Source organism: Lepidochelys olivacea, assembly GCF_965140295.1.
Source record: "Lepidochelys olivacea isolate rLepOli2 genome assembly, chromosome: 2".
Taxonomy (NCBI): domain Eukaryota; kingdom Metazoa; phylum Chordata; order Testudines; family Cheloniidae; genus Lepidochelys; species Lepidochelys olivacea.
Window position 1 is genome coordinate 198,107,053 of NC_140412.1, and position 26,360 is coordinate 198,133,412.

A 26,360-nucleotide genomic window follows, 5' to 3' on the forward strand; every position below is an offset into this window, starting at 1 on the left:
AGTTTTGAAAAGCACTGCTGTTGCTCAATAAATAATAATATAATACTTTGTACTTCCAAATTAAGCCTCACATCATCCCTGTTAGGTATCTATGTATTGTTGCCATTTTACAGATGTGGAAATTGAGTCAGAGAGATTGAGTTGCTAGCCTAAGGTCTATGGCACAGCTCAGGTAGAGAAAGGGAAGATCTCTTAAGTCCCAGGCCTGTGTTGTAACCACAAGTCCATCCTTCCCCTAACACAAAATAAATGTTTCTGTAAATTCAGCGTTCATTTTCACTTTTATTTTTTTCTGTCCTTCCTGTGAAGTATCAGTACTGCAATTGCATAAGAGCCATGCTCATGGGATTGGTGGCCAGAATGGACCCAAGAAGTACGAGAAATCTCAAAGAAAAGCCTTTTCCCATAAGATTTCTTAGCACAATTTCCATACCAAAGAGCTTGAAAAATTCATGTAAGCTCTGGAGAAGTACTGAAACTAAACCAGTTTAGGTCTCTAAAAGGTTCCCACATTTATTCATCACTGACAGTGGCTCATAACCCTCAACTTTGTTCAAGTGCTCTCACTGTTTCACAATGAGGGCTCAGCATATAATCGGTTGGATCCTCTGAATGTAAGGTCCTCAGGACAGGTAGCTGTCTTTGTTTGCTACTGATCCAGGAAGACCTGAGCAGCACCCTCAACTCCTGAAGATGCATAGTACCTAGAAGAATCAGGCCTTTTGTTTGTAAAGTGCCATGCAAAGCCATGGCACTTCAAAATTAATAATACTAGCTTTATATAGAAGCACAGATATTTCCTTAAGGACATTCTTGAATGAACTGTGATGAGTTTTCTATAGATAACAAAATAATGAAATTAATGAAAAAATTTGGGCCAGATTCTGCGTCATTTTACAACCAGTGCAATCCCAGTGAAATCAATGGAGTTGAACTGGAGGTAATCAGAGCAGAATTTGACCCTGTACATTTAAAGAACCTTATAATTATAAGACAAATTCAAAAGTCAACACAATTGGACTAAACCCTCTATATCCATTTGAAGTGGGGTGTCACTTTAACATTCACAGCTTTCTGCTACACGCTAGGTGCTGGTTATATTTAAATGCATTCCCTTTGTTTTAATGGGTTTGTGTCACAACTATGTCTTTTTTCAGCTTGGTTTTGTTGGATGAGCTTTGAACAGAAAGTTGGATGAGCTTTTATTTACACAGAAAGACTTTTCTTCCCAGAACAAAACAGGTGTCAAAAGTATCCAGGCCTGTCCACAGAGACAAGAGAATGGAGAATTCAGTGTTTGAGTTTCCATCTATCTAGTTGGGATTGTCACTGAAATGCTACAGACCAGTAGGAGGAGATCAGAAACACATCACACACACACACACACACACACACCAAACAAAAAAACAAAAACAAAAAAGCAGTGGTTCTCAACCTTTCCAGACTACTGTATCCCTTTCAGGAGTCTGATTTGTCTTGTGTACTCCCCGTTTCACCTCACTTAAAAACTACTTGCTTACAAAATCAGACATAAAAATACAGAAGTGTCACAGCACACTATTACTGAAAAATTGTTTACGTTCTTCTTTTTACCATATAATTATAACATTAATCAATTGGAATATAAATATTGTACTTAAATTTCACTTGTGAGCCTTGTCTGAAGCCCGAGCCCCACCATCTGGGTCTGAAGCATGTAACTTAGCTTTGCTGGGCCCCTGTGACATAGGGCCCCTGACAATTGTCCTGCTTGCCACACTCTAATGCCAGCCCTCCACTAGTGATCCCTCCTAAACCCATCCCACAACCCCCATGTTGAGAAACACTGATCTAGATGAGTTGCTGTACCCCCTGGAAGACCTCTGCGTGCATACCCCCAGGGGTATGTGTACCCCTGGTTGAGAACCACTGTCCTAAAGCACACAGTCAAAAGCTGACTCTGGCATCCATCCAGGTGACATCTAGACACATAATAAGTGTAGCATATTCAGTGAAATAGGGAAGATTGCTGCTTCTCTTTTTTTCTTCCATATGTCCTGTTACCTGATCTATGATTTTAGGATTGCCTTCCAAGAAATCTAACATTGTGGCCTCCCAAATGGATAGGAAAGTCTTTGCTGACAGTGGCCAACAGGTAAAATGTGCCTTCAAAATTGCTGGTCATAGCAGTAACTGATGCTGTTTTATGGATAAATCAGCACACTACTGTTTTGAACTCAAGTCCACACAATAAGAGACGCCTGCTGAAGCTTGATGTGTAGAGGGGAGGAAAGTGTATTTTTAAGATGTTCAACTCAGATAACTAATTATCCATATGAAAAAAATCCAACTTTTTTTAAAGATATCTTAGACTATTGTAGGCAGACCAGAATTAAAGCTTCCCTTTCCTTGACTGTTAATTCTTACAAGCTAAACCTTACCAACTTTCGTGCTACCATCCTTGTCAAAGGCTAGGCCTAGATAGGTATGTTCACCTACAGGGAAAAGACAGTAAGCTGTGCTATTGCTCCAACTGATTCTTGTCACTTGGAAAAATACAAGGATGCAGGAGAGGAAAGGAATAAAATGAAAGTGATAGATTTTTCCAACCTCTCACCAATTCATACACCTAAAAGCAGATTAAAGTTATTTTCTTTTAGCTATCTATATATTATGTGGTAGCATTGTATTTAATAGGTAAAAAGAGCAAAAGAACATTACAAATTTGCATATACATTTCCATCAGAATTATGGATATTTAAACCCATGTTTCCTGTGTCTATAGACTAAAGAATGCACCATTATGGATAAGGCTGAGCATATCACTGCACTTGACATGGCTTGGTTTTGTACTCGGCATATAATATTTTGAGAGCCATTTTTTTTTCAAGCATAGAGTAATAGGCTTTAACTTTGCTAAGCTTTTCTGCCAGACCCCCAGTGCCCTGCTGTTCTATTATATTGAACTTGTAAGCAGGACGCTCTGCCAGGCTCACCCAGATTACTGCTGCAATAAGGGCCCTGCTGAGTGACTAGTGTCATGATAAGTGCTAGGGAGGGAGCTCACCATCTTGGCATACTGTTCTCATCTTATTAAATTCAGCTTTGTGGAAGCAGGGAGTCTGCCGCTCAGCCTCACTGGCTCTGGCTCAGTCCAACTGCTACTGTCAGACAATATGAAAATAGGAACCACCACAGCTAATGGCAGGTGCTGCACCACAGCTGAGGAAAAAAGAGGGATCTTTTTGTTTTTGTTTTTGAGGCACTTGACCAGACTGAGTCAAACCTTCAGCTTTTAAATGTTGTTATAGCCTTCATACGCAAAGACACTTCATGAGCCTCTGTGCCATTAAAGATGTTTACCTTTCACAGCAGCATTTATCATGCTTTAGCTATAATTGGAAAGTAGCATGTAATAAAAAAGACCTTTGAACAAGTCTGATACACCTTGGATTTAAGTAAGGCTGAAACATTAAAGGCCCAGTCCTGCAGTCCTTACTGAGGCAAAACTCCCAATGAGATTAACAGGAGTATTTTCAGAGTAAGGATTTTAGGATTTGGCCTGGAGGCTGTGATTTTCAGAGGAGATAAGGGACTTAGGTGCCCAAGTCCTATTGAATTCCAGTGAGACTTGGGTGACTAACTCCCTTAGGCTCCTTTAAAAATCTCCCCATTAGTCCCAGAGTGAAGGGATCAGAAAGATGTTTGCCATACAGATGACTAGCTGTATTGTGGGCAGAAGTTCCATAGTTGGAGTGCAACATTCACAGAGAGGAGGGAGAATAGGGGATCCACAAGGAACAAAACAGGTGGGCCAGAATGAAAGACACTGGGTGAAAGCCATTTCTAACAGCTTATTGTCTTGGATCATTAGGGCTGAGAGATGTTGGCCACTTTGTCAGGGTTGCATAAGGTTATAAGGAGTCCCTGTGCAGATGAAGGGAAAAACATCACTCCTTTTGTCGTATTAATTTTCAGAATATTAAATCATTGTTTTTGTAAATATCAGTCACCAAAAATGGAGGAGTTAGGCAGAAATGTGACCTTTTAAGCATAAGGGACTGCCCCCAGGGAATGAAAATGTTATTTAAAAGCTGTTGTAGAAAGATAGATAAATGGCTTCTACCTTTACCTTTACCTCAGCACTTTCAGAGCTGCCTTGACATCAGCAAATGCATCACTTACCATTGATAGCAATAAAGTTTCAAATAATTCACATGTTGTCATGTCAACATATCTGTAAATTTTACATGATCGACTCATGCAGGGTAACCTTTCTCCGTGAAGTATTGATGCAGTGCAGCTACAGAAGTCATTGTGTAGCAAAGCCAAATTGGGATCAATACAAAATCCAAATTTCCAAATGCTTTTATGGTAGGAGTTGCTAAGTCTCGATGTCTAGTTGGCAGGCGATATCAAGCGGAGTGCCCCAGGGGTTGGTCCTAGGGCCAGTTTTGTTCAACATCTTTATTACTGATCTGGACGATGGGATAGATTTCACCCTCAGCAAGTTTGCGGATGAAACCAAGCTGGGGGGAGAGGTAGATATGCTGAAGGGTAGGGATAGGGTCCAGAGTGACTTAGACAAATTGGTGGATTGGGGCAAAAGAAATCTGGTGAGGTTCAACAAGTGCAGAGTCCTGCACTTAGGACGGAAAAATTCCATTCACCGCTACAGGCTGGGGACCGACTGGCTAAGCAGCAGTTCTGCAGAAAAGGACCTGGGGATTACAGTGGATGAGAAGCTGGATGTGTGTCAGCAGTGTGCCCTTATTGCCAAGAAGGCTAATGGCATATATGGCTGCCTTAGTAGGAGCATTGCCAGCAGATCGAGGGAAGTGATTATTCCCCTCTATTCAGCACTGGTGAGGCCACATCTGGAGTATTGCGTCCAGTTTTGGGGCCCCCACTACAGAAAGGATGTGGACAAATTGGACAGTCCAGCGGAGGGCAACAAAAATGATCAGGGGGCTGGGGCACATGGCTTATGAGGAGAGGCTGGGGGAACTGGGCTTGTTTAGTCTGCAGAAGAGAAGAGTGAGGGGGGATTTGATAGCAGCATTGAACTACCTGAAGGGGGGTTCCAAAGAGGATGGAGCTTGGCTGTTCTCAGTAGTAGCAGATGACAGAACAAGGAGCAAGTTGCAGTAGGGGAGGTCTAGTTTGGATATTAGGAAACACTATTTCACTAGGAGTGTGGTGAAGCACTGGGCTGGGTTCCCTAGGGAGATGGTGAAATCTCCATCCTTAGAGGTTTTTAAGGCCCGGCTTGACAAAGCCCTGGCTGGGATGATTTAGTTGGTGTTGATCCTGCTTTGAGGAGGGGGTTGGACTAGATGACCTCCTGAGGTCTCTTCCAATCCTAATCTTCTATGATTCTATAAAGTCTGACCGGTTACAGTGCAGTGGCACACTTGTTGGCCATGTCAGTCTTCATAAGATTGACAGGCTTGATTAGTCTGTCTTTGAGAGTGATTGATGTAAAAATTCAGACAAAATGTGATCTTTCTGCCAATTTGTGATACCACATTCACAATCCATTCCGGATTCAAAGTTACAGAATAAAGGACTTAATATTTTAATCCTATGTGAGAAAATGAATAAGAAAATTATGTCTCCAACAAGTGTGACATTTTTATACTTGAAAAATAAGAATGGAGAACTACTGTTGTAGATGACTGTCATGTATATTGTATCACAGCCACGTCAAGTGTCAGGCAGTTTGCATGTAAGGGAATGCTTGACAAAATTAGAGGACAAATAAAAAGGAAAATAAAAACAACAAATCTATCTGGTCAGGCTTCTATGGTGGACAAACCCCATTTGCTTATATATATTCTCCATTTTTTCATATGAAAAAATGTCTCAGGTTTTATGACTTTTATCTCCTTTCCCTCCAAACCTCGCCAATTCTCTATTTTTCTGCAAGACCTTTAACACTTTCATTCTGATTTGCTGATTTTTTTCTTTGTTCCTGAGCTATTTTCTTTCTGAGCTCTTTCTTTCTCTGCTCAGCTCTCCTAGTGGCATTATCAAAATACTTCTATAATAACCTATTTCTGCAATTTTTCCTTCTTGCCATTCACCAGTGTTATTTCAAAATAAAACTTCTCACAAAGAATGTTACCCAGCACCACAGCTGCTTGCTAACTGTCTTCATCCTTATCTTCTCTCATCCATTTTCTCTTATTCTTTGACTTCCTGATGCATCTTGTTCATGTGCCGCACTCTTGTTAGCAGAGGGCAAATTGCTAAGAATTTAGAAAAGGAGAGGTGATGTGGAGATAATTGTTTTAACGCTCTTCTTTTTTTGAACTATCCTTTCACCAAATAGTGAACATTTTGTGTGCCCTGGAATATCAGAAGAAACACAGAAAGTGAGCACTAGTGGGAGTGGTGGCCTAGAATGTGGGAATCCACTGCTAGGAGCAGTCGCCACCAAGAGGTAAGGAAATTTAGCAGCCTTGGCTGAAGTTGTTCCTTATTTGATGGATGTTTGCTGGGAGAAGAAATATGGATCTCAGAACTGGAGCTAAGGCATCTTTGTCATTCATATCTGAAGACTATCAGATTTGTAGATCTGACTTGGAGCCAATAAATAGGTTGCTTATATTAGCTCTCTCCAAAGCCCTCTAATTAGAGAATTACCTAGGATTTACTCAGACCTGCAGATTACACTGAGCCCGAGGTCAGTTCTTCCTCTAGTACCTACAGATATCCCTTCAATGGAACAAATGAGGTGTCCGTTCCAAGGGCTCTGGTGGTGCAAACCAAACTTTTATTCTTGGTGTTGAAGCACTAATCTGAGTGTCCCAATAGTGAGGATGCCCCTACTGTCAAATACTGAGAGACCAAATCACCTTGAGATATACCCAGCTCCAGAACTCTCTGTTAGGAATAGAAAGCAGTCCCAAATATCTCGAGTTAGAAGACTATTTCCATACCTTAGAACTCAGTTGCTTCAGATCTTTCTTCCTTTTTAATAAAGAAGAAAGAAGCATCAAGGATTCGCAGAATTCTAATGAGATCATGCAGATGGATCTAACATCTTCAAAGGTGAAACTAAATCATACAATCTAACCTCAATGTCATCTTCAATTACTTTGAACTTTGATGCTTGTAAATTTAGAGAGTCAAGTGGACAAGACTTTTTATGTGAGGATGACCTATAAAAAATATACACACTTGTGCCTAGCCTACAGCATAAAAGTAGCATCAACTGCATTACCCAGAGTTGAGTGCTCCTTATCAAGGTATTTCAGGCACCTTTTATGCTAGCTGGTGATCAATATCTTTTTACTGCAAGGTGCACATTTGTCAAACTTAACAGGGTTCATCCTCAGCAGAGTAAAGTCCAGGGTAAGACAGTGTTATGGCCAAGGGAATAATTAACATCTGAAATTGTGAGCATGGAATAATTATCCAATAATTTTTACAAGGTCAAGTTATTTAGGTTTTATTTTTTTAAAAAATAAGTAATTTTAAATAATGTTTCAGTGAAAACACAGTGACTAGGGATGGGAGGGTTGGATGTAAATGTTCCCCAGTGATGCTTGCCACAGAAACGCTGCATCCTTGGGCTAGCGCATGAGAGCTAAACAGACTAATCAAGTTTCACTGTCCAACTTGAGTGAAATATGAAAAATAAACAAACAGCACAGATGGTGAAACAGTTTACATTTTGAATATTTTTTCAGTGCTAATCATTGCCAATGTTTATAGCAACATGACAGCAACGTATATTTTAAAATATGCATAAATGGATTCTTTTAGGTTAAAATAACATATCAGTAGTTTATAATTTTCAGCTAAGTAATATTTAAGCTCTTTTTTGGAAAAAAATCTTTCTGCTGTTAATCTTATACAATAGACAAATATTGAGTATTCTGCAGAAATCCCGTATCTTTGGGAGACTATATCCGTCTAGTTTGGATAATATCTCACAACATTTTACAGTTTGTATGCACTTATTTTGTGGTTTATTCATTTGCAAAGTCTGAAAATGTAAGCATAGATAGGCAAATCTAGAGTTATCATAACATTTCTTGGTCACTTTTCATAGTCTCAATAACAGAAAGCAAATCTTGGAGGGATTCCCAAGTGGCAGGTGCTAAGACTAAGTAGGGACAGAAACAGCCTTCCGGTTAGCATATTAGCCACTGATCACCTACCACAGCTCTGTGTACAGAATTCATTGACAGTTAAATCTAAATGAACTATCTGAGAGGTAACCAAGTATCTTTACAAATACTTCAGACAGCTACATCCACGTTACTATAAGCTAACTACAACTCTCAAACGCTGTATGTGCCTTACCAGGTTGGGTAGCATCCAAGCAACTCTGTGTTCCTTTCAGAACCCATTTAAAGTGTTCTTTGCAAAATGTGATGCCCTGGATAGATGAATAAGGAAAATGGAAAGACAGATGGAGGCAAGCAACTGAATTAAGTATTCCTGCTTGTGTAAGGAAGTGGATGAGGAGAGCAAGTAGGTGGAATTGCCTCTGCAGATTCATATTGCTATGCCACAGGAGCCATTATTAGTAATAAAACTATTAGGGAATACATACACAGAAACCATAGATCCAAATATTTACATGCACAGTTATAAGGAGCTCAGCTCCTCTCCAACTACCATCTTCCATTCCTCGCTTTCAGCCAGCCAAGCAGTCATCACACCAGCTCTGTTTATTGCTCTGTTTATAATTTACCACGTTATGAAAAGAAGAGAAAATTAGAGAAAAGCAGTTAAACAGTTGAAAGTAGTTAAACAGTGTTTTTAACAGCTTGTCAGAGTAGCTTTGCTGTTGAAAAACAGTAGTCAGTGTTCAGTCGCTGTCACTAAAATGGCAGATACTGAGAAACACAAAGGTTTCAAAAATTACAGTGGGAGGAGCAACAAAAAACTAAAAGTCCATCTTGGGGCCATGTGTTTGGTAGCTCCCCTTAAATTGGAAGCGACAAGAACTATTTTAAGGCCTATTGCTCTTCTATTCCACAAAGAGGCCAGATGGAAATTCCTTACACTGTGAGCTGGCTAAATGGGGAGGAGGGGAAATGAAAAGTTCTGATCAAACTTTTGTTGACATTTTTTATTAAAAGCAATTGTTCATTTTTGAAACGTTTGGAATAAAAATGACTTTGAAGATTTTAATGAAAAGGATTTTCCACTTTCCAGTTGGCTCTTGCAAAAAGGGAAAGGGTCCTGTTTGGTGCACTGCCTCCACCTCTTCCAACAACTGCATCCTCCCACTACACTAAAAAATTAGCCATCTACTATGCCAGTCGCAGATGTAAACTGGAGAGGAGAGGAGCATCTTGTGCTGTCAGATTCTTACTGCTGCACCCACCTTCTTTCATTGTTTCCCAGTTGCTACTGCCAACATCCAGATCCTGTCTGGATGGGGTGAATTTGTCTTGCTCACTGTTAGAGACAGTTACGAGGGCAGCAACTATAAACAACAGTCTTTCTATTCAAAGGACCCCATGAAAGATAGTTTCATCACATTCACCAACTGTACTGTCAACTTAAGGGACTTTCTTTTTTCCAGGGATTGGATTTTTTATAGTATCCAACTGGATTACAGCTTTGGAGTTGCTGGTGAATATTATCCAGGTTTTGCCATAAAGGTGATATTGCAGAGCTGCTTTTCCCCAGTGGGAGTTCCAGAAGGCATCAGTGAGGAAGAATGTCTCTGTAAACTCTGAGGTGGGGCAGCCACTGTGCCACTCCATTATCCTTCATACCCCTTTTGGAAATGCCAATCCTTGACAGGGGGTATAATGCTAAACAACCCTTGTTCTAGGGGAGCACAAGTCTGCAACTATGGTTGATCCTTTGACAGAAGGCATAGGGGAGAGAGCTGCTTGTACCTTCCCTAACTTTATGAACATGCAAAGAGCCAACCACAACCTGGCTCCACTGCCAAGATTTTCAAAATTTGCTAGTGATTGTGAGTACCTCAGTTTTTGGGTGCTCAACTTGAGACACCTTTTAAGGGGCCAGTTTTTCAGCAAGGTGACTCAAGTTTGAGAGCCACACACACTAGTCACTTTTGAAAATACTGGTTATATGTTTGACTGTATCCCTCTTTTAATCGTTTCCATGTGTAACAATCCCCACCTTTGATCATCACTATGGACTGAACCCAAGACCTCCAGCACTAAAAGCATGAATCTCTACCACTTAAGTTAAAGGAGTAACTCTACTGTTTAGTAGTTGTATTAGACTCACATCCTCCGTGGAACGGCCACTAGAGGGGGATGTGTAATATGCATGGAACAGGTTTTAGAGTGGTAGCCGTGTTAGTTTGTATCAGCAAAAACAATGAGGAGTCCTTGTGGCACCTTAGATACTAACAAATTTATTTGGGCATAAGCTTTCTTGGGCAAAAACCCACTTCATCAGATGCATGAAGTGGAAAATACAGTAGGCAGGTAAAAATACACAGCTCATGAAAAGATGGGAGTTGCCTTACCGAGTGGGGGGTCAGTGCTAATGAGCCAATTCAGTTAAGGTGGAAGTGGGCTATTCTCAACAGTTGACAAGAAGGGGTGAATCCCAAGGGAGGAAAAATCACTTTTGTAGTGCTAATGAGGTTAATGTAATCAAGGTGGCCCATTTCAAACAGTTGACAAGAAGGTGTGAATATAAGCAGGGGGAAATTAGTTTTTGCAGTGACCCATCCACTCCCAGCATGGAACAGTATGTTGTATGTGCACTATTTCTTATAATTGTCACTCTTATTGGTAAACCCTCTGATTTTTATTACAAGACCGCATTTAACATGAGGTCCATGACTTATAGAATTGGGAAGTACCCATACAGTGACCTAGGCTTTCTTATTTTCTTGGAGGACACTACTTGCAAGGACCTGAAGAAGAGCTCTAAGCTCCAAAGCTTGTCTCTCTCACCAACAGGAGTCTGTCCAGTAGAAGATATTACCTCACCCACCTTGTCACTGCTTGCAAGGGTCTATTTTAAAATGTAGCGAGGAGGTATCTTTAAAGGTTGATCAGAAGGGAATATTATGTCACCTGAACTTAACCTTCATTACTCACTGAAACACCTGACAGAAGAGTTAGAGTTGCTTACCATTTTCAGTAAACTATGAATAAGGTCTCTTCTCCCCACATCCTGACCCACTCAGAAGGGTTAACAGTACAGTGTGAGTTTTTCAAACAAATAATTTCTAATTGATATGTAGGTACTAATCATAGGGAACCCAATTTATAACACTATGACGGGTTATTTTGGAAGCAGCGCTGTACATGCTGTAGAAAATTTGCACATGAGGGCAAAATGGAATAGACAATTGCTTTTGGGGACTGTGCAGATTAGTACATCATTGCATACTAACAAAGTGCTAATTGCTCCTTTTGACCATGGGCCCAGTTTACAAAGCTTTTACACAAATGTACTCTGTGCACTAAATTACAAAACTAACACTGCATTTTTTCTCAGTACAGCTTGCAGATTCTTGTAGGACAGTATGCATTAGCATTAATTGGATGCAAAGCAAAAGGACGGCACAGAGATATTCACTTACAATTTAGAAAGAACTGCCCTGGTTCTAATTACTCAAGTTACAAATGTTGCACTTGCTTTGAGACAATGCTAGTAAAAGGAAACAATAAATATATGGGTTTAGAAAACATGATTTTAGAATTATGTTTTAATATAAACTAGTGTATTTAATAGATAACTACATAAGCAATAATTGGTCTCAGCTTGGTACATTAGCTAACAAACCAGGTGTGAACTATTTTCAAGAGGATTGTTGGTACAGATTCCAAAGAAATTTAAAAATAGCAGCTGTGTTAGAAGATCTTCCAATTAGTTAATGACCAATTTTCCATAAATGAGAAGGTAGAACAGAATAAGGTGGAATAATGCCTCCTGTTTATTTCCTAATTTTACCATGCTTAGCATCTTACTCAACAGGATGGGTATTCCAGTTTTGGAAAACAAGATTTCTTCTCCTTACAGCATCTTAGCCCATTCTTGAACAGGAGCTTTCTAAAGGTTCAAAATTGCTTGATGAGCTCTCTACCTGTGTGGAAAATAAATGATGTGACTGCATATGCGTAATAAGTCCATAAGAAGCTTGGATTGTGAAAGTATTAAATGTCCCTTTTTTTCCCTAGGCTGAAATCCACAGGTGTCATTCCCCCCCCTACTCTGAGCAGAACATATCATAGATCATCCAGAATTTCCCTCTCCTGGGTTTTGGATTTACTGGTAAGTTAAATTACAAGCAAACATAAACTTCAGACTAAACTTTCTTCACAAACTTAGGATTCCTAGATTTATCCCTACAGAAACTCTCTGGCCTGGATTCTAGTTCCCTTCATTCCTGAGAATGTCTCTGACCCTTTTTATATCCAATTTGGCGCTAACTGAATCCACTTGCTAGCATGATTCAGCTATAACTCTACAGTGTCCTCATGCAGGATTCAAGCGTCTTAACAGATGACCTTACTCCAAGGATTGGCCACTCTGTTATAATAATATTTTAATTTATGGATGGAGCTCTGGAAAAAGAAACCGTAAGGAACAAGTCAACATTGGCAGAAGATTAGGTTAGAAATTTGATAGACTTTTCTCTCTCTAATTGTTCTGATACTATGAATATTGAATAACACAAGGTTCACAATCTTGTCATCTTCTGTTATTACATAATATTAACAAATGGTATAAATACAGCTTTAAAAGACATGTAGATGTCACCACAAAGGCACTATGTGTCACACAGTAGCTGTGCTTTGCCTCCAACCAAAACAACCTCCCACTCAGATGCACAGAAGGTTAGGTATGTTGTTATGACTCAGATTTGAGTGATTGGGGTAGGAGTGGGAAAGTGAAAGTGCTATAGTAACTCAAGCGCTGAACTAATTGTGAAGGGAGATTAGTGGACTCCCCTTTCAATTCCTGCACTTTCTGAAAAACAGTGGAGATGCCTCAGAAAAAATTGACCTTGTCTGCCTAGAAAACTCAACATCATCAGGCTCTTGTGTACCAGACTTGAACAACAATATATGTGCCATTGCTGACTGAGAGATGGATTAGTTTGGACAAAATCTGACCAGACTTGAACATTTGCCCATTGCTGAAACTCGTCTAACCCTTTATAAAGATGGGGAAAGTTTAGTAATTTAAAATATTGATATACTACTTTGTTTCAATTTATGTCCATAAAAATATTACCTATCCCAGTTTATGGGTGCCACTGACATAACTTTGAAATCCAAATAAAAGCTCAGCCAGCAGTGGCTTATCTTTGCCAAGTAGCCCATATTAAGGGTCTTTGGAGATTGCTGCAGGTATGCTTCTCATAATGATAAAGGAGTAGAAATGAGTTTCTGTGGGTATCCAACTGGCTTAGTTCCTGTTAGGATGATTATTGCAATGCTGCTGGGATCGCATTATGTTGTATACTCAAGGAAAGTGCAGGGCGCCTAAAGAGATGCATCTTTTTGTCATTTTAAATCTAATTACATAAATAATATTTAGTAAATTAAAGCAGGCATTTTACAATGATTGCTCTTTAGAAAAACTTTCTGATTGCCTTGACTTATTAAGGGATAACAGATCAATTAAATCAGCCACCTTTATGTTGAACAGCAGTCATGCAAGTAGCCTCTAGCCCTCATTTGGGCTACTCATCTGAGTAGGGTTGATACATGAGTAAGGATTGAAGAGTGAGGCTCTTGGTAAGTATGTGAAGCTAGGTAACTCCAGAATTTGTTGGAGACATACTATAGGCATTTCCTATGAGAAGTGTAGGGGAGTACAAGGAAATATAGAGGTAGCCATCTACTTAACTTAGTTAAAACTGACAGGTTTCAGAGTAACAGCCGTGTTAGTCTGTCTTTGCAAAAAGAAAAGGAGTACTTGTGGCGCCTTAGAGACTAACCAATTTATTTGAGCATGAGCTTTCGTGAGCTACAGCTCACTTCATCGGATGCATACCGTGGGAACTGCAGTAGACATTATATACACACAGAGACCATGAAACAATATCCCCTCCCACCCCACTGTCCTGCTGGTAATAGCTTATCTAAAGTGATCATCAAGTTGGGCCATTTCTACCTACATGCCTCCAGCTTTCACCCTGACCACACCACACGATCCGTCGTCTACAGCCAAGCTCTGCGATACAACCGCATTTGCTCCAACCCCTCAGACAGAGACAAACACCTACGAGATCTCTATCAAGCTTTCTTACAACTACAATACCCACCTGCTGAAGTGAAGAAACAGATTGATAGAGCCAGAAGAGTTCCCAGAAGTCACCTACTACAGGACAGGCCTAACAAAGAAAATAACAGAACGCCACTAGCCGTCACCTTCAGCCCGCAACTAAAACCCCTCCAACGCATTATTAAGGATCTACAACCTATCCTGAAGGATGACCCAACACTCTCACAAATCTTGGGAGACAGGCCAGTCCTTGCCTACAGACAGCCCCGCAACCTGAAGCAAATACTCACCAACAACCACATACCACACAACAGAACCACTAGCCCAGGAACCTATCCTTGCAACAAAGCCCGTTGCCAACTGTGCCCACATATCTATTCAGGGGACACCATCACAGGGCCTAATAACATCAGCCACACTATCAGAGGCTCGTTCACCTGCACATCCACCAATGTGATATATGCCATCATGTGCCAGCAATGCCCCTCTGCCATGTACATTGGTCAAACTGGACAGTCTCTACGTAAAAGAATAAATGGACACAAATCAGATGTCAAGAATTATAACATTCATAAACCAGTCGGAGAACACTTCAATCTCTCTGGTCACGCAATCACAGACATGAAGGTCACTATCTTACAACAAAAAAACTTCAAATCCAGACTTCAGCGAGAAACTGCTGAATTGGAATTCATTTGCAAATTGGATACTATTATTTTGGCTTAAATAGAGACTGGGAGTGGCTAAGTCATTATGCAAGGTAGCCTATTTCCCCTTGCTTTTTCCTACCCCCCCCCCAGACATTCTGGTTAAACTTGGATTTAAACTTGGAGAGTGGTCAGTTTGGATGAGCTATTGCCAGCAGGAGAGTGAGTTTATGTGTGTGTGTGTCCCCGGGGCGGGGGGCTGAGAAAGCCTGGATCTGTGCTGGAAATGACCCACCTTGATTACCATGCACATTGTAGGGAGAGTGGTCACTTTGGATAAGGTATTACCAGCAGGAGATTGAGTTTGTGTGTGTGTTTTTTGGAGTGGGGTGAGAGAACCTGGATTTGTGCAGGAAATGGCCCACCTTGATTATCATACACATTGTGAAGAGAGTGGTCACTTTGGATGGGCTATTACCAGCAGGAGAGTGAGTTTGGGGGGGGGGGGGTGAGAAAACCTGGATTTGTGCTGGAAATGGCCCAACTTGATGATCACTTTAGATAAGCTATTATCAGCAGGACAGTGGGGTGGGAGGGGGTATTGTTTCATGGTCTCTGTGTGTATATAATGTCTACTGCAGTTTCCACGGTATGCATCCGATGAAGTGAGCTGTAGCTCACGAAATCTTATGCTTAAATAAATTGGTTAGTCTCTAAGGTGCCACAAGTACTCCTTTTTTTTTTTTTTAAAAAACTGACAAGGTTTTAAGGGACATTGTATTCTTGTGGGATGGCTTGTCAGTGGGACAGAATGAGAAATTGCCATGTGGCTGCCAGAGGCAAGTCTCAACAGAGGTCCTTACAGGGACTACAATAGATATTTCTTGCAGAATTTAAGTTATTTTCTTACATAACCTGGTTTGTTTGTCAAGCATCTCATGTAAAGTAGAGTATGGAGGAATTAAAGGTAGGGTGAGAGGGATCATTATAACCTTCTTCAGGTACTGAATTGCATGCCCTCTTCTAAAGATTTTTCCATTGTTTGAGGTGTAGTTTATTGCCATTTGTGAGGTTCTTATCACTGCTTTTTCTCCCACTGACAGAACACAGAAGAGACTTTCAATACCTATCTCCCCTATGTCTGATCCCCTATGTCAACATCAGATGTCATCCTTAGCAACAGCAGCAGCCGCCTCTGTGACAGTAAAAGACAAACAATATAAAATCTAGCCAAAATGTTGAGGCCCCTGGTTCCCTCCTCAGGGCTGAGAGGGTATGCAGAGACCTATGTTCTTAGCTTGGGACACAGCTGCTAAAAGCACTTTAGTTTCCCAGAGATCCATGTTAGAAAACTTAATGACTGCAAGTGATTCAGACAAGTCAGGCTTTTTGAAGCAAGGCAAAAACTGAGCTTTGAGAGTATTGAATGGGTAACAATAGAGTAAGGATTGTAGAATTTGGCATTTCTTATTTCAGATTTTCGAAGGAGGTGAATAATTTGTATATTCCTTTAGTGCCATTTTGTTTTTAATAGTGTGACAGTATAAAATTATATAAATGAAATTAAAGGGATGCTCTCAAGGATTTTACACCCCTAAGCTATTTACTAGGGAGCATTCTTCATGTTGTAGGTTAGTCAGGATGTTCTTTTGGTCCTTGCAGCAGCCACATACTTAACCAAATAAAACCTGCAACATCTAGGACACTCCAGGCATAATAGTTTATATTTATATAGCACCTTTCGTCCTGAAGAATCTCAGGGCATTTTGAAAATTATACCCAGTGCACAAAATGAAATTCAGCCACCTCTCATGTGGAACGTAGCAGCTGTTAACAGTACACAGCAACACTAGAAAACAGTTTAAAATGACTGTTTCCAAGAATTGAAATGGGCGGGCTGGAAGTTGATTGGCAAACTGGTACTTTTTTTAAGTTGCCATCTGTGCTCCAGAATTTAAGCTTTCTTTGAAATAAAAGCCAATCCTCAAGGCCTAATTCTCATTTGCAATAAGGTCCCTTTACACTTATAGAATGAAATAAAGAGGCCTTACATTTATAGCTTTTATAGTTGTAAAAGGAACCTTTGAAATTCTTTTCTAAATTGAACATTAATAAATCACCAGGACCAGATAGTACTCACCCAAGTGTTCTGAAGGAACTTAGATATGAAATTGCAGAGCTACTAACCGTGGTGTGTAACCTATCACTTAAATCAGCCCCATATCAGGTGACAGACAGATAACTAACATAATGCTGATTTTAAAAAACATTCCAGAAGCGATCCTGGAAATTACAGGCTGGTAAACCTAACTTTAGTACTAGGCAAATTGGTTAAAAGTATAGTAAAGAAAGGAATTCTCAGACATATAAATGAACACGATTTGCTGGGGAAGAGACAACACAGCTTTTGTAAAGGAAACTCTTGCCTCACCAATCTGTTAGAATTGTTTGAGGGGATCAACAAACATGTGGACAAGGATGATCTAGTGGTTATAGTGTACTTGAACTTCCAGAAAGCCTTTGACAAGGTCCTTCACCAAAGGCTCTTAAGCAAAGTAAGCAGTCATGGGATAAGAGGGAAGGTCTTCTCATGGATCAGTAACTGGTTAAAAGATAAGAAACAATGGGTAGGAATAAACAGTCAGTTTTCAGAGTAAAGAGAGGTAAATAGCCAACCCCCAAGGATATGTACTGTGACCAGTGCTGTTCAACATACTCATAAATAATCTGGAAAAAGGGGTAAGCAGTGAGATGGGAAAGTCTGGAGATGATACAAAACTACTCAAGATAGTTAAGACCAAAGCAGACTGTGAAGAGTTACAAAGGGATCTCACAAAATTGGGTGACTGAGCAAGAAAATGGCAGATGAAGTTCAGTGTTGATAAATGCAAAGTAATGCACATTGGAAAACATAATCCCAACTATACATACAAAATGATGGGGTCTGAATTAGCTGTTACCATCCAAGAAAGAAATCTTGGAGTCATTGTGGATAGTTCTCTGGAAACATCTGCTCAGCATGTAGCAGCAGTCAGAAAAGCCAACAATGTTAGGAATCATTAGGAAAGAGAGAGATAATAACACAGAAAATACCATAATGCCACTATATACATCCATGGTACACCCATACCTTGAATACTGCATGTAGTTCTAGTCTCCCCATCTCAAATAAGATTATATTAGAACTGGAAAAAGTACAGAAAAGGGCAACAGAAATTATTAGGAGTATGGAACATCTTCCACAAAAGGAGAGATTAAAAAGACTGGGACTGTTCATTTTAGAAAAGGGATGACTAAGGGGTGTGTGATGGGGTGACTACCCCCATTCACACTGCAGGGTTTAATGCAAGCCAGATGGGTCAATTAAGCCATTAGGCAGCTGATTAAGGAGGCTCAGCTAGGCAGGAATAGGTGGGGACTATAAAGCACAGGAGGTGCAAGGAGAAGGGGTGGCTGGGAATAGGTAGACATTCCCAGGAGACAGGGAGGCGTGAGTGGAGACTGCAGCCGCTTCCTGGAAAGAGGGAGGAGGCTTTAGGAACTGGTAGGTCCAGGAAGAAAAGGGGAACTAGTGGTAGGAAGAAGCCTAGGGATAGAGCAGTGACACCAGAGAGAGAAGGCCCAGACTGCTGAGCTGAGGGTCCCTGGGCTGGAACCTGGAGAAGAGGGTGGATCCGGGTTCCCCTACCAGCCACTGGGTGAGTGGCACAGGGACAGTGAGTGGGAAGGCTACCTAGGACTATTGAGGAGTTAAACATCTGCTGGAAGAGGGGAAAACAGACAGTGACATGGCTGGAGGACCAAGCCACGCAGAGGATCACAACGATTTTTTGACATTACTGACTTTTCCATTTTCCCCATTTTGATCAATATTTTATTAACTTTTTATCAATCATTTTCAAAATTATTGAACTGTTTCATGTACTGAAACCCCAGTTTTCAGTAAGAAAACATGTTTTATTTTGTAAACTAAACATTTCAGTAAAGACTTCAAAAATATGATAAAAATATTGCGAAAAATGGGGAAAATAGGATCCATTCCAAGCCCTAATGCAAATATCTTTGAAATTTTGAAGTTTTTGAGAGATCATTTTTCCCCCACTTTCCCTTTTTTTTTTTTTTTTTTTTAAACCAGTGCCATCTTTTGAATCAGCAAAATAACTTACTGCTGCAATCTAGGTTTTCCTCTGGGTTTTCCTTTCCTTCCAAGTACTCACCAGCCATGACCCTGCTTAACTTGTGAAAAATCTGATGATCATGCAGCCCAAATTAATGTTTGCATAGCACTTTCAAAATATAAAGCATTGTATAATTGCTGAGTGCAATGTAATTCTTTATTATTATTATTTATTATGTGGATTCACATTACATAAAAACAGCAGTGTGCTCACACAAAAGATCACAGGATTTAAAAATATATATATATTCCATGTTCTTGACACAAGGACACCAAAAAGATGCTGACATCATTTCCTGAAAAAGTGATCCTGCTAACATAAAGTATTCTATATAAATAAAGTTCTAAAATCATTGAGTGTCCTATTAAGATAAAATTAATATCAGAAAACTGCATATTTGGATTCACCTTGCAAATGGAAAAAGAGCCTCATATTTCTCCGACTGCATTGCCTCGCTGCCTTGTTGTAGTGCGAGTTCCACAGACATAAATTAAAATGAAAGGATATAGGGCAAGTTTATATTTAGAAAACAGTGCAGTGAAGATTAATTTCTCTTTTGCTAATGCAATACAGAATGAAGCCGAGCCAGCACATGGGAAAGACGTTTGTGAATAGCACAACCATGGTCTTGACTTGTTGTTTGTGCAATTCACACCTTTTCCAAGTAAATTCCTTAGAAACCTATGTAATTGTTGAGCAATGTTTTATTGAATTGGTCTCTTTAGATTATCAGTGGAACAGAGTGAGAAATTGCAGTGTGCGGCTGCCAACAGCGTGCCTCGGCTGCGATCCTTCACAAGACCAGGTCTAACTTATTGCAGAACGAAAACAAAGTTTTGAGAGAACGAGCTTGGGCCTAAAAACCTCTGCTGTACTTGGATTTCAACAAAACTTTCAAGAAAGAAAATATTCTCAGGTGAAATGTTGGCTCCTTTGAAGTCCACAGCAAATTGATTTCATTGGTTGCAGGATTTCACCACTGATCCGTCCATTAATAAAAGTGGGACTTCATAGCCACATCCAGCCATGTATGTGTAGAAAATGTTTTTGAACTCCTTTTCTTTAGTAGTCTCTACAATACAGGTGAAAGCCTGCGTTCTGACACACTCATTTGGCCGACTTGTAGCAAATATGCTTTAGGGTGTTACACCTATCACAGCCTTGCGTCAGCTGTGTATGGCTGTCCACGCTGCCTGTGCCAGACAGCCCTGTTTGGTATTCATGCATTCAGGGGAAATCGGGGCAAGCTGTACTATACTGCCTCAGCTGCTGGCTCATAGGGTTGTGGGTTGTCAAGACCCTCCCTGCTACTGTGCCACACAAACTTAAGGATATTTCATACCAATCCCAGTGTCTCCACAGTGCGGACTTTTCCAGGGATGATCTGTTTGGTGGTTCAGTGCTGCATCCTCTGAGTTTATTAATGATCATGCTTAATTTCCTAGAAGTGGAAGAGCTCAGAAATCTTCCTGAGAGATATGGAAGTATGACATGGTGCCCAAAAAGAAGATGGCTCCCGATGTAGAAGTGTGTATCCCTCTACCTTGCCTCACTGAATTATGCAGCAGTGAGACCCTGCATCTGTGTTTAGGCATTGAGCTTTCCTCCTGTCATCCCCGTCATTTGGGAAGGCATGAGAGAAGCTTTTGACTATATGATGTGAGCTGGATATTTATGACTTTCTTACTAGAAAGGCTGGCACATGGTAAACCCACCTGGTTTGAAAATGTGCATTTGCCATGTGGTGTGGTGGATGTGACCCAAGTAGGGAGTCAGCCTCTGTTACCTCCTGGTCACAAATGTGATAGCATCTTGCATTAGCGAGACATTAAACTCCTCCTTAGCTGTAATACATGTTGTTGATATTCAGATTCAGTTAGTCCTTCATAATTTGTGCTTGGCCTTCTTCGAAATTAGAAGCAGCTCAAAGGAAATGCTTTTCAGTTGGATATGCCAAGAACTTTTTTCTTTGCTTGGTTCCTTATTTAACTACTACCTATTGCATGCCATTGGTGCTTGGTAAGTGGAGAACTATATGAATGTTCTTTAACATCATTGACAAGTACAAAACCTGATAGAAAATAAAAGGAATTTTAAAAGACTCATTGCAGCTGAAAGACAGTATTATTTTATAAATGTGCTAAAGCACTGTAAAATTACCAGGCTTTATGTTCCCTCAGATTTTGTCACATAGACCAATATGCACCAAGTAAAAATTAACCAGGGGGAAGTTTGGGGGGCATATTTGTGGTTTCATGTTGTAGATGCTGTGATACTGAAGGTACTTTTGTATGCAAAGCATCGCCCACAACTTATGACTCAGACAAATGAAAGGAACAGCAGTGCTGGGGAGAAGGTGCAGAGTGTCAAAGGGTGAGCAATCAGAGATGTAATACTGACTTTATAGAGAAATTGGTTTCATTAGGTTTCATTTTACTATCAGGATGACAGTTATCATTCATAGTCCTATGTACACCGGATATGTTTAATACAGATTAAAATCCTTTCTTCTGCAAGAATTTATCTAGGAAACCATGACCAAAAGTTATATCAATGATAGCACAAGTATAAACAAGGACTTCAGAAGCCAACAATGGACAGGAATCTCATGCTGAGTCCGACCAATTGTGGCATTCAATTTTTTAAGATCATGTGCCATTGTTGTGTTGGAGATAAAGAAGGATTTCTTTATCCTTATCAGAGTTCCTCCAAAGTCTTGCATGGTGGAGGTGTCCTGAGTGGTTGATAGCTTGGGGAATTCTAACTGCCACCATTTTTCACTACGGTAAAGGATTTAACAAGGTGAAAGCCAAAGGAGAATCAGCCCCTGAGACTGTATTTATTATTTGCAGTCTGGCTTTAAACACCTACCTGGGAATAAATTACATTCGCTCGTAATGTGAAAACAAATCAACAACAAAAAAAACCCCTACATCTTTATGTGTTAAAAATTGTTTGTGGTACTTCTCTCTTTGTGACAATAAAAGACCAGAACAATAATAAAAAGCAAAGAAAGCACTTTTAATGTGTGATTTGATTTACAAACTAGTTTAAATGTTACTGTTAGGGCATTCCAGCTAATATAAATGAAAAACAATTTGTAACATAGTGTTTAAATGCTGAAGTGAGGAGATGCAATGCTATACAGCCACCTGTGGGTGAGGCTGGATCAGAAGCAATGGAATAAAGATGGCTGATGAACAAATCTGAGTTCATTTTGTAGATATAGCAGAGAGATTAAGATCTCTAAGAAGATGTTTGTACGTATGAAGATGATACAGAAAAGAGAGGCCCTGAGCCACACTTTCCTCGCTACAGGAAAACTATGGTGAAATATTTAAGGGGAAGAAAAAAGTGATACAGGAACAGAAGTACCCTTGAGAGACTATAAAAAGCAGAGAAAATCAAACTCACAACCCAGGTATAGAAAATAGATGTCCATGTGATTTTATTGTAGAAGAATCCACGTGGACTGGGGTTCCAATGTGGTAAGCAGAGCAAGGTCTCTGTCTGCTCCAGGACCAAATGGATGAGATTACTTATTGATAAGGATATGCCCTAGAGACTTTAGAAGTGTGATGAAATGCTCTAAATCTCAATGTGCAGGGTGGGAAAGATATCAGTAGTCATAATCACAGCTACTTTTTAAAATAAAAATAGGGAAAAGCTGCTTATTTGTATAAAAGAAAAAGGTGTCAAAGACAGAGGACAGTTCAGAAGAGTTCTCCGTTAAACAGTAGGATATAACTTTACTTTTCTAGGTAATGAAGTATATTCAAGGATTTTAAGGAAGTGTCAGTGGATGTATCAGTTTTGTTGTTGCTTAAAACATGAGTTTGGAGTCATCCGAGAGAAACAAGTTCTATCTCTGGATTAGTTTGATTTGATTAGATCCTATTCAATTCTTTAATGATATGATAGATGGAATCCCACTGAAAGCAGTAACTAGTGAAAGATGGTTTTACCGCAGTTTTGATGCAGCTGACCAGTAAGCCAAGAAAATTAAATGCCACTAGGAGCGCAAGTTTAGACACTTGTTAGTCATTACATCTATGGCATGAATGAAAATAGGAAAAACAGAAATTTAATGTTAGAAGTTGATGACTGCTTTGACGTAGTGTTCCCTAATTGTAATTAAATTAGGGGTGGAAGAATGAATTACTTTACCTTTGCCGTACTGATGATTAGAGAGACAAGGTGAATGAAGTAATATCTTTCAGTGGACCAATTTCTGACTGTTGGTGCAAGAGACAAGCTCTGTGTGGCTCAAAAGCTTGTCTCTCTCCCCAACAGTCAGAAGCTGGGCCACTGAAAGATATTACCTCACCCACCATGTGTCTCCAATATCCTGGGACTGACAGTTACAACTATACTGTATACTGTACCAATAATGGTATTTTCAGTGGGTTTACATAGTTACATGTGCAGATTTATTCATATGTATTCCAGTCACCTTGTTAAAGTTGTGGACAGCAATTTTTGAATAGGTTGTTGTAGATGGAAAATAAACTCTTTAAGTCAGCAGATATTGCCTTGATTTAAACATATAAAGATAAAGGGTCAGATTCTGTGATTTGAGGGTCTGTGCTCAGTGTAGCATCGGTGGGGTAGGGAGAGAGGTGTGTGGGGAACAGAAGTGACTCCAAGACACCTTTATGCTTTCCTGATCCCAGAGGCAGCTGGAGGCCATAGCCTGAATGTTCTTTTTTTTTTATGCTAAGGGGTCATTTGGATAGCTGGGAACTATCTGAATAGACTGATGCCCTGACCACACCCACTGCACCCGTGCCTGGGATGTGGATGGCATAGGATGCACTGTTCTGAGCTTAGACCATTGTAACGGATTGCCCTTTAAAGTTAAAGTGTAAGTATATCTTTTTGATGCTAATGTGCTCTGGGAAATGCTGAAAGCCTGCATCTGATCTCAATTACGCTATTGTAAATTTGGACTAATTCTACGGATTTGAGTGGAGTTATTCCAGATTTATCCTATTGCAACTGAGGTCAGAATCTGACCTTGATGAATCAGACTCCATTTCACTGCCAGCCAAAGAGTTTTGGCAGATATGTTTGTAATTCTAAGAACAGCATTCTGATCTCATTTACATGGGTCTAAATAATAATTCCACTGAAGCAAATGGATTTATTCCCTGATTTTTTCGCAGTGTATCTGACACCAGAATCTGGTCCTCAGGGTCTGTCTACACTGCAATTAAAAACTCAGGGCTGGCTCATGCCAGCTACTTGGTCTCATGGGGCTCAGGCTCTCAGGGCTGTTTAATTGTGCTGTAGACATTTGGACTTGGGCTGTAGTCCGGGCTCTGGGACCCTCCCACCTCGCAGGGTCCTAGAGCCTGAATCTATACGGCAGTTAAACAGCCCCTTTGTCACAACTGTGTAATTGCAGTGTAGACATACCCTAAGTAACTAACTGCAACCAATGATCCCCTACAAATTACAAAAAAGAACTTGGGCAGATTTTGATTTCAGTTTCTCTAGATTAAAGTCCATGGAATTGCTCTGGATTTATACCAGTTCAACTGAGATCATAATCTGGCCTTTTAAAGCCACGTGCATGTACATGTACATGTAATTTTGTTCCAACAACTTTTGAGTAGCATACCTCCCACCCCCACACTACTTTCCTGGTAGTCCTGATCAAATGTGATATTTTTTCACTCTTTGAATTATGTCCATATTTGACATGATCTGCACTGGAGCTTATTAAAATCTGCAGAGCAAACACAGGTTATCTCAAGTGCTTATATACAAATGCACAAAGCCTTGGAAACAAGCAGGGAGAACTGGAGGTCCTGGTGATGTCAAGGAACTATGACGTGATCGGAATAACAGAGACTTGGTGGGATAATTCACATGACTGGAGTACTGTCATGGATGGTTATAAACTGTTCAGGAAGGACAGGCAGGGCAGAAAAGGTGGGGGAGTCGCACTGTATGTAAGGGAGCAGTATGACTGCTCAGAGCTCCGGTACAAAACTGCAGAAAAACCTGAGTGTCTCTGGATTAAGTTTAGAAGTGTGTGCAACAAGAGTGATGTAGTGGTGGGAGTCTGCTATAGACCACTGGACCAGGGGGATGAGGTAGATGAGGCTTTCTTCCGGCAGCTCACGGAAGCTACTAGATCGCATGCCCTGATTCTCATGGGTGACTTTAATTTTCCTGATATCTGCTGGGAGAGCAATACAGCGGTGCATAGACAATCCAGGAAGTTTTTGGAAAGCGTAGGGGACAATTTCCTGGCGCAAGTGCTAGAGGAGCCAACTAGGGGGGGCGCTTTTCTTGACCTGCTGCTCACAAACCGGGTAGAATTAGTGGGGGAAGCAAAAGTGGATGGGAATCTGGGAGGCAGTGACCATGAGTTGGTTGAGTTCAGGATCCTGACGCAGGGAAGAAAGGTAAGCAGCAGGATACGGACCCTGGACTTCAGGAAAGCAGACTTCGACTCCCTCAGGGAACGGATGGCCAGGATCCCCTGGGGGACTAACTTGAAGGGGAAAGGAGTCCAGGAGAGCTGGCTGTATTTCAAGGAATCCCTGTTGAGGTTACAGGGACAAACCATCCCAATGAGTCGAAAGAATAGTAAATATGGCAGGCAACCAGCTTGGCTTAATGGTGAAATCCTAGCGGATCTTAAACATAAAAAAGAAGCTTACAAGAAGTGGAAGGTTGGACATATGACCAGGGAAGAGTATAAAAATATTGCTCGGGCATGTAGGAATGATATCAGGAGGGCCAAATCGCACCTGGAGCTGCAGCTAGCCAGAGATGTTAAGAGTAACAAGAAGGGTTTCTTCAGGTATGTTGGCAACAAGAAGAAAGCCAAGGAAAGTGTGGGCCTCTTACTGAATGAGGGAGGCAACCTAGTGACAGAGGATGTGGAAAAAGCTAATGTACTCAATGCTTTTTTTGCCTCTGTTTTCACTAACAAGGTCAGCTCCCAGACTGCTGCGCTGGGCATCACAAAATGGGGAAGAGATGGCCAGCCCTCTGTGGAGATAGAGGTGGTTAGGGACTATTTAGAAAAGCTGAACGTGCACAAGTCCATGGGGCCGGACGAGTTGCATCCGAGAGTGCTGAAGGAATTGGCGGCTGTGATTGCAGAGCCATTGGCCATTATCTTTGAAAACTCGTGGCGAACCGGGGAAGTCCCGGATGACTGGAAAAAGGCTAATGTAGTGCCAATCTTTAAAAAAGGGAAGAAGGAGGATCCTGGGAACTACAGGCCAGTCAGCCTCACCTCAATCCCTGGAAAAATCATGGAGCAGGTCCTCAAAGAATCAATCCTGAAGCACTTGCATGAGAGGAAAGTGATCAGGAACAGCCAGCATGGATT

The 26,360-nt window shown here is 40.6% G+C and overlaps 1 long non-coding RNA gene across 1 annotated transcript in view; it reads left to right on the top strand.

Moving 5' to 3' along the window:
• The window catches only part of LOC311515954, a 45,572-nt gene extending 25,656 nt beyond the window's left edge, over window positions 1-19,916 (top strand). The window contains exons 2-4 of the long non-coding RNA XR_014710273.1: window positions 6,314-6,424; window positions 12,126-12,219; window positions 19,732-19,916. This is a non-coding gene — a long non-coding RNA (uncharacterized lncRNA). The remainder of the gene's footprint in view (window positions 1-6,313; window positions 6,425-12,125; window positions 12,220-19,731) is intronic.
• Window positions 19,917-26,360: the final 6,444 nt, after the last annotated feature.